Source organism: Apium graveolens, chromosome 9, assembly GCF_009905375.1.
Source record: "Apium graveolens cultivar Ventura chromosome 9, ASM990537v1, whole genome shotgun sequence".
NCBI lineage: Eukaryota > Viridiplantae > Streptophyta > Magnoliopsida > Apiales > Apiaceae > Apium > Apium graveolens.
This window is the reverse complement of record NC_133655.1, coordinates 186241920-186250232: the sequence shown is the minus strand read 5'-3', so window position 1 is coordinate 186250232 and position 8313 is coordinate 186241920. Positions and strand designations below refer to the sequence as shown.

The window sequence follows — 8313 nt, the reverse complement described above, 5'->3', positions numbered from 1 at the left end:
CTCTTTTCGGTTGTGTTTCAGGTACTTTAGCAAGCGTTTATGCAAACTCGTTCTCGTGCTCGCAAGAGGACCTTAGATACAGCTGAGGAGAAAGACGAAGTTCTTGATACTCCGGAGAAGTTAGATTTTGAGGATTCGGATTCAGGAACTGAGCAGAAAGAACCAGTAAACATGGGAGATCGTATTGTTCAAGCTGATCCAGCTCTTATGGATTTTTCTCGGCCTAAAATTGATGACATTCAGTCAAGCATCCGTCATCCGGCTATTCAAGCTAACACCTTTGAAATCAAGCCGGGCACTATTCAGATGGTGCAGAATTCTGTTTCTTTTGGAGGAGCGGCAACTGAAGACCCCAACATGCACATAAGGAATTTTGTCGAGATCTGCAGCACTTTTAAGTATAATGGCATGACTGATGAGGCTATCAAGTTGAGGCTTTTCCCATTCTCACTGAGGGATAAGGCTAAAGACTGGTTACATTCTGAACCAGCTGGGTCCATCACTATATGGCAAGATCTTGCGCAAAAGTTTCTGGTGAAGTTTTATCCAATGGCAAAGATTGCTGCTATGAGGAGTGCTCTTACTCAGTTTGCGCAGCAACCTACAGAATCTATGTGCGAGGCTTGGGAATGCTACAAGGAAATGTTGAGAAAATGTCCACATCATGGAATGTCGGATTGGATGGTAATCACTGGTTTTTATAATGGTTTGGGGGGCCCATTTTGGCCCATGCTCGATGCAGCAGCTGGAGGAGCCTTATGGGCTAAAAGCTATACTGAGGCGTATAATCTTATAGAGACAATGGCTGCAAATGAGCATCAAAACCCAACTCAGAGGATGATGTCAGGCAAGGTCGCAGGTATTCTGGAAGTTGATGCAGCCACCACTATTGCAGCCCAGCTCCAAGCGCTATCAATGAAGGTTGATTCTTTGGCTACGTATGGAGTTAATCAAATAGCTATGGTTTGTGAGCTTTGTGCAGGTTCTCATGCTACGGATCAGTGTTCTCTTGTCAATGAATCTGTTCAGTATGTGAATAATTATCAGCGACAACAGCAGCCTGTGCCAGCGACCTATCATCCTAACAACAGAAATCATCCAAATTTCAGCTGGGGGAATAATCAGAATGCTATTCAGCCAACATATCAGCAAGGAGTAAGTAAACAGTTTAACCCACCTGGATTCCAGCAACCACAGCAGTATGCTACAAGGCAATCATATCCTCAACAGGGAAGTGCAGCTGCACCTACTAGTGCTGATTTTGAGGAACTTAAGCTGTTGTGCAAGAGTCAGGCGGTTTCTATCAAGACCTTGGAAAATCAAATCGGTCAATTAGCCAATGCAGTGCTCAATCATCAACCTGGCACTCTTCCCAGTGACACGGAAGTACCAGGCAGGAAGGAAGCTAAAGAGCAAGTCAAGGCTATTACCTTAAGGTCTGGAAAAGTAGCTGATGTTGAAAAGGCAAAAGAAGTCGAAGCTGAAGTTAGAGATGAAGAATCTAAGCAAAAGGAGAAAGTGGCGGAACCAAGGAAGACTACTGTTGAACACACTCTGCCTGAGGCTAATACAGGGGAGAAACAGCTCTATCCTCCACCACCTTTTCCTAAGAGATTGCAGTAACAAAAGCTGGATAGACAGTTCGGGAAGTTTCTGGAGGTGTTCAAGAAACTTCACATCAATATACCTTTCGCTGAGGCTCTGAAACAAATGCCTAGTTATGCGAAGTTTATGAAGACTATTCTTTCAAGGAAGGTGAAACTGGATGACCTTGAAACCGTTGCTCTCACGGAAGAATGCAGCGCTGTTCTGCAGCAAAAGTTACCACCAAAACTGAAAGATCCAGGAAGCTTCACCATTCCTTGCACCATTGGCAATCTAACTTTTGACAAGTGCCTTTGTGATTTGGGAGCAAGCATTAATCTGATGCCCTTGTCGATCTTTAAAAAACTGGATCTGCCTGATCCAAAACCCACATACATGTCGCTACAATTGGCGGACCGTTCCATTACTTACCCAAGGGGCATAGTTGAGGATGTGCTCGTCAAGGTGGATAAGCTCTTCTTTCCTGCAGATTTTGTTATTCTGGATTTTGAGGAAGATAAGAAGATTCCCATAATCTTGGGGAGGCCTTTCTTGGCTACTGGCCGTACTTTGATAGATGTGCAAAAAGGGGAACTTACTATGCGGGTCCAAGATCAGGATGTGACCTTCAACGTATTCAAGGCAATGAAATTCCCTACAGAAGATGAGGAGTGTTTAAAAGTGGATGTGATTGATTCCGCAGTTACTTCGGAACTCGATCACATGCTAATGTCTGATGCATTGGAAAAGGCCTTAGTGGGGGATTTTGACAGCGATGATGAAGATAGCAATGAGCAATTACAATATCTGAACGCTTCTCCATGGAAGCGAAAGCTCGACATACCATTTGAATCTCTTGGTACTTCTGACCTTAAGAATGCTGAAGGGAAGCTCAAACCATCAATAGAGGAAGCACCTACCTTGGAGCTCAAACCATTACCTGAACACTTGAGGTATGCTTTTTTAGGTGATTCATCTACGTGTTATTATTTCAGCTGACCTTTCAGGTAGTGAGGAAGACAAGCTCTTAAGGATTTTGAGAGAATTCAAATCGGCTATAGGATGGACCATAGCAGACATCAAGGGGATAAGTCCTTCATATTGTATGCATAAAATTCTGTTAGAGGAAGGTAGTAAGCCAACTGTGGAACAGCAGCGAAGACTGAACCCGATCATGAAGGAGGTGGTGAAGAAAGAAATTCTGAAATGGCTAGATGCAGGCATCATTTATCCTATTTCTGACAGCTCGTGGGTGAGCCCCGTGCAATGTGTACCTAAGAAAGGAGGTATCACTGTGGTCGCAAATGAAAAGAATGAGCTCATCCCTACTCGAACAGTTACAGGATGGAGAGTATGCATGGATTATAGAAAATTGAACAAAGCCACAAAGAAGGATCACTTCCCTCTCCCATTCATTGATCAAATGCTTGACAGATTGGTGGGACATGAGTATTTTTGTCTTCTGGATGGTTATTCCGGGTATAATCAGATTTGTATTGCACCAGAGGATCAGGAAAAGACTACCTTCACTTGTCCATTTGGCACATTTGCTTTTCGTAGAGTTTCGTTTGGGTTATGTGGTGCCCCGGCCACCTTTCAGAGATGTATGATGGCAATATTCTCTGACATGATTGGAAATAACGTCGAAGTATTCATGGATGACTTCTCCGTCTTTGGACACTCATATGATGAATGTTTGAATAATCTGCGCGCCGTACTCAAAAGATGCGTGGAAACTAATTTGGTGCTTAATTGGGAGAAATGTCATTTTATGGTGCGTGAAGGCATTATCCTTGGGCATAAGGTCTCTAGCAAAGGTCTGGAGGTGGACAAGGCCAAGGTGGGAGTCATTGAAAATCTTCCCCCACCTAATTCGGTGAAAGGAATCCGTAGTTTTCTCGGTCATGCGGGTTTTTATCGGCGATTCATCAAGGACTTTTCAAAGATATCTAAGCCGTTGTGCAATTTACTTGAGAAAGATGTGCCTTTCAAATTTGATGATGAATGTTTGGCAGCATTCGAGACTCTCAAGGAGAGTTTGATCACGGCACCAGTTATTACAGCACCAGATTGGACAGAACCGTTTGAGATGATGTGTGATGCGAGTGACTATGCGGTAGGTGCAGTTCTGGGACAGCGCAAGAAAAATCTCTTCCATGTGGTCTACTATGCGAGTAAGACTTTAAATGGGGCCCAATTGAACTACACCACTACTGAGAAGGAGCTTTTGGCTATAGTCTTTGGCTTTGAGAAATTTTGATCTTATCTGCTTGGTACGAAAGTAACAGTATTCACTGATCATGCAGCTATTCGCTATCTGGTTTCTAAGAAGGATTCGAAGCCGAGACTCATTCGTTGGGTGCTTTTACTTCAGGAATTTGAGTTAGAGATCAAAGATAGAAAAGGTACCGAGAATCAAGTAGCTGACCATCTCTCTAGGTTGGAGAATCCCGATTCTACTTCACAAGATAGGACGTTAATCAATGAATCTTTTCCGGATGAGCAGTTGTTTGCAATTCAGGAGGAAGAACCATGGTTTGCAGATATTGTAAACTATCTTGTCAGCAATATAATGCCGCTTAATTTGACATCCGCTCAAAAGAAGAAGTTTCTGCATGAGGTAAAGTGGTATATGTGGGATGAACCATATTTGTTTAGACAGGGAGCTGACCAGATCATCAGGAGATGTATCCCGTTCTGTGAGACGGAGGGGATATTACGAGACTGCCATTCCATGGTTTATGGTGGACACTATGGAGGTGAGAAGACGGCAGCTCGTATTCTGCAAGTAGGTTTTTTCTGGCCTACTTTGTTCAAGGATGCTCATCAGTTTGTTTTAAGGTGTGATCGTTGCCAAAGAGTGGGAAATTTGTCAAGGAAGGATGAGATGCCATTAAATGTGATGCTTGAAGTCGAGGTCTTTGATGTATGGGGAATCGATTTCATGGGGCCTTTTATCTCGTCTTGCAATAATCAGTACATCTTGCTGGCAGTCGATTATGTCTCAAAATGGGTCGAAGTTAAAGCTTTACCGACAAATGATGCAAAGGCAGTGCTAAATTTTCTTCATAAGCAAATTTTCACAAGGTTTGGAACGCCTCGGGTAATCATAAGTGATGAAGGATCGCATTTTTGCAACCGTAAGTTCACTTCTATGATGCAGCGTTATAATGTGAATCATCGAGTCGCTACTGCCTATCATCCGCAAACAAATGGTCAAGCGGAAGTGTCTAACAGAGAGATAAAGCGCATTCTAGAGAAGGTTGTTTGTCCGTCAAGGAAGGATTGGTCTTTAAAGCTCGATAAAGCTGTTTGGGCTTACAGAACAGCATACAAAACTCCACTTGGGATGTCACCGTTTCAGTTGGTGTACGGTAAAGGATGTCATCTACCGGCGGAGCTTGAGCATAAGGCCTACTGGGCATTGAAGAAATTGAACCTGGATTTAGATGCAGCTGGTAAGAAAAGAATGCTTCAGCTTAATGAACTTGATGAATTTCGACTTCAAGCGTACGAGAATAACAAATTGTATAAGGAAAAGGTGAAGAGGTGGCACAATTGGAAGCTACATCCTAAGTTATTTGTGCCAGGGCAACAAGTTCTGTTATTCAACTCTCGGCTCCGACTTTTTCCTGGGAAGTTGAAATCAAGGTGGTCTGGACCTTTTATTGTCAAAACTGTGTTTCCACATGGAGCGGTGGAAATTTTTGAGAATGATTCGGACCAAGCATTCAAGGTTAACGGTCAGCGGTTGAAGCACTACTATGGGGACATGGCAAACCGAGAGGTGGTTAGTGCCATTTTGTTGACTACTTGAGAAAGGTACGGAACGTCAAGCTAATGACGAAAAAGAAGCGCTGCGTGGGAGGAAACCCATGAATTGTTGTTACAGGAACCCTTAGAAGTTAATAACCTATCCAAAAACACAAAAAAATCAGAAAACAGGGGCTGCAAAAAAAAATTTCCGGAGACCCTCTGCGCGCCCGCGCAGCTATGCTGAGCAGCCGCGCAGCTTGCTGCGCGCCCGCGCAGAAATGCTGAGCGGCCGCGCAGGGGTCGAGTTCCAGAATTTTTTTTACAGTTCAGAAAAAAAAAAAAAAAACAAAACAAAACACAAAAACCCATCACAGCCCATAAACCCACGAATTCTTTTCCCATTACCCCATAATTTTATCCCTCAACCCCACTCCTAATCTAATTTAACCTACTCCACACCCTATATATACATACACCTATCCTACATATCTCCCACAAACTTCCTACACTTAAACCCTCTTATAAACATCAAAAATCAGTTCTTACACACTTTTATTCACAAATCAATGGCACCCAAGAGAGCACGCACTATTGACAGCAGCAGCACAGTTCCTACTGCTGATTCATCAAGGGGTACTGCTGCAAGGCCTCGGTTAACTGACATAGCTGCGGAGGAGGAGTACACTAGGCTGTTGGGGAAGCCGATTCTGAAGGAGAGGGGGTTTTACCATCAGGGAGGGATGGTGAGTTGTTGCCCATGATTGCAGAGAAGGGGTGGATAGCTTTTTGTGAGTCACCCGAAGTAGTACCGATGAGCGTTGTTCGCGAGTTCTACGCGAATGCGAAGGCTGAAAAGAATGGGTTTTCTGTAGTTCGTGGGCTGACGGTTGATTATCATCCTGCGGCGATTCGCCGTGTGATTGGACAGCGAGAGAGGAAGCCCGAGGAGGAGAACTGGAATGAAAAGACTGCTGAGGATTTTGACTTGGATTTGATTTATGCGACTCTCTGTCGACCGGGCACAGTTTGGAACCGCAGTCCAGCCAATAATGAGTATCGTCACTTTCCGGCGATCGCCATGAACAGGTATGCCCGTGCATGGAATGCATTTATATGTGCTAATATTTTGCCTTCTTCACATGCACACGAGGTCACAGTTGAGAGAGCACAGTTGTTGTGGGGAATTCTGAATGAGGAATACTATGTGGACCTTGGTGAGTTTATCTACCAAGGAATTCTGAAGTTTTTGAGGGGAGCAAAGCATATGAACATCCCTTATGCATCCACAGTTACGAAGCTATGCCGAGCAGTAGGAGTGAACTGGCCGGCTCATGAGCAGTTGCAGTTGCCAGCAGCTCCGATAGATTCTGGCACTCTGAATGGGATGCAGGAGTGGACCGGTGGTGAGCCTGAGGAGCATGGGTTGGGTTATCGTCTTCCAGGAGGGCGTCCAGCACGAGGTGCTACTATGGCTAGGCCAGGGCGTGGTGAGGCTGGTACTTCGAGAGCTCAGGAGGGTGCTGGGATGGGTGATGCCCAGTATAGGAGGCTTTCACGGCGGATGGATGCCATGTATGAGACGCAGAGCAGGTTTGCTCAGGAGCTCACTCTTGCGTTAGGGACTGCTTTTCGAGGCCTTGGAGCTGATATCCAGTGGCCAGTTTTTGGTGAGGACTCTGCATACCCGCCGCCTGATACTCCACCCACTGAGGGTGATGATGATGATGACTCCGAGTAGGTATACCCTGTGTTCCTTTCTACTACCTTCACTGAGGACAGTGAAGATTTTAAGTTTGGGGGTGGTAGTTAAGGAATATTTTGTGTGTGTCATATAGCTGCATATTCATGATAGTTAGTTCATATAGTTGCATAATTTTTGCCATATAGTTTTTTTTATATAGTTTTATTTGTTTGTCATATCATATAGCTCACGCATATACCATGATCCCTTTTGTAATGATTTATCGACTGAATTGTGATATTGATGCGAGTGTAGTGATAACATTAAAGTGATATTAAGTTGTGTAGGTTGATATGCATGCTAGAAGCACTTGTATTTTCACTAAGTCTTAGAGAATGCTTAAGGGCTAGATTGTTGTTATGATCTGATTATTTTCGAGGATAATCTATTTATTATGCTTAGAATTTGATAATAGGTTCTTAGTGGTAAAGGCATGAAAAAGAAAAAAAATGGAGTAAAAATGGAATTTGTTGCTAGTTGTGGCTAGGCGTCAAATGGCTAGTAGCCGGCTCGCATGTTATGCGAGTAGTTTAGGGTTGAGCAAGATGGAGCGAAACGCACTTGCTCAGAAAAGAAAAGAAAAAAAAAATTTGCATAATTGATCAAGAGTGGGCTCTTTGGTATTCGAGTTATTAAGTTCTTAGGGGACTTTGTGCCTAGTGACCTAAGGCCTTTAGAGTCTGGGATCCGCTAACCTAACGCTCGTTACATGGACCATTGTATAAGTCTTTTGTGGACCTCACTCATTGCACGGTCAAATAAGCATTTGAGTTGTAAATAAAAAGCACAATTCTGTAGTAAGCTCCAGAGTTCTTGTAGTGTTGTATATCACTTTGTGCCTAGAATTTTTATTCTTTGTATAATCGTAGGATTGCCTTGAGGATAGTCTAGTCATAGTAATTGGTCTAGTTCCGAAGCATATCTGTTAAGCATTTGCACACACCACGTTTCTGGCTGTATGTTCGTTTGCATGAGTTTATTGATCTTTAGTGTCTAACTACATTCGTTGAGACATGACAATTTGGTTGGTTAATTGTAGTAAGGGGGATCGTTGCATTTTCATATGATTGCATTCATGCATATTTTTATTTGTTTTGAGTCTGTGACGCTTGAGGACAAGCATCGATTTAAGTTTGGGGGTGTGATAAGTGGCATTTTATACCACTTAGACCGTCTTAAAATGGCTTAAATTGGTGTTTTGAAATCAAGTATTTTGTGTATTTGATGCGTTT

At 43.4% G+C, this 8313-nt stretch overlaps 1 non-coding gene across 1 annotated transcript; it reads right to left on the bottom strand.

Annotated features, from left to right (window-relative positions):
• Nucleotides 1-564: 564 nt before the first annotated feature.
• Nucleotides 565-671, bottom strand: LOC141688027 (small nucleolar RNA R71). Its single transcript, XR_012561497.1, has one exon. It is a non-coding gene; the product is annotated as a small nucleolar RNA R71 (small nucleolar RNA).
• Between the last annotated feature and the right edge of the window lie 7642 nt (nucleotides 672-8313).